This window comes from Xenopus tropicalis, chromosome 8, assembly GCF_000004195.4.
Source record: "Xenopus tropicalis strain Nigerian chromosome 8, UCB_Xtro_10.0, whole genome shotgun sequence".
NCBI classification, from domain to species: domain Eukaryota; kingdom Metazoa; phylum Chordata; class Amphibia; order Anura; family Pipidae; genus Xenopus; species Xenopus tropicalis.
The window spans coordinates 75712453-75713269 of NC_030684.2; positions in this window are offsets into that span (position 1 = coordinate 75712453).

Genomic DNA, 817 nt, shown 5'->3' on the forward strand with positions numbered 1-817 from the left:
CACAAATTTTGATAAAAAAAATAACTTTAGGAAAGTATTGCGACTTGGTAGTTTGGAGTAGACAGACAGTTCTACCTATTATGGATTCCTCAGAATCTGTTCTTTTTAAAAATGTATAATTTTCTGGGATAAACCTTCTGTTAGTGGAATTTTTGTCCTTGAAATCTAAAGTATGCAGCTTTCTGGAGCAGTGCTTTGGAAATTTGGTAGTGTACTGCTGGGAGTTTTTGACCTATACAAGTGAGAAATCTCAATAAAACCATATATATTTGGTATTGGCACGTTCAGGAGACATGGGACTTTCCAAATCAGTTGTAATTTCATGCATAAACTCATTTTTATTTCTGGTGCATGTGTTTATATTATGGAAAATATGATTTGTTTTCATTTTTTAGATACTTAGAAGCCTATATCTTGTTACAGAATTGGAATTACACAAAAATTCTACCATATTTTAAAAGCTTAGTTTGTCCTGAAAAAAACAATATATGGTTTTCCTGGGTAAACTAAAAGTCCCCCCGAGGAAAGGCCCCTAAAGTGAAACAGTGCAAAATGTTCAAAAACTGTCTGGCAATTGAAGTTCCGATTTGTCCAAAACGGCTGGCAGTGAATGGGTTAAAGGTAGATAGGTGCACAGAGAAAGAGAATTTTATTTAATGCAGGTTATTGATCCTAGGAGATACATTGGTGGTTTAAACCTGATGTACGGGTGTCTCTTAGCAATCTTATTTAATTATGCAACTGTTGAGTCTTTCACAATAGATATTGTCGCTAATTCAGATCTATTTCATCTGATGCATTTATTAATATTACAGAA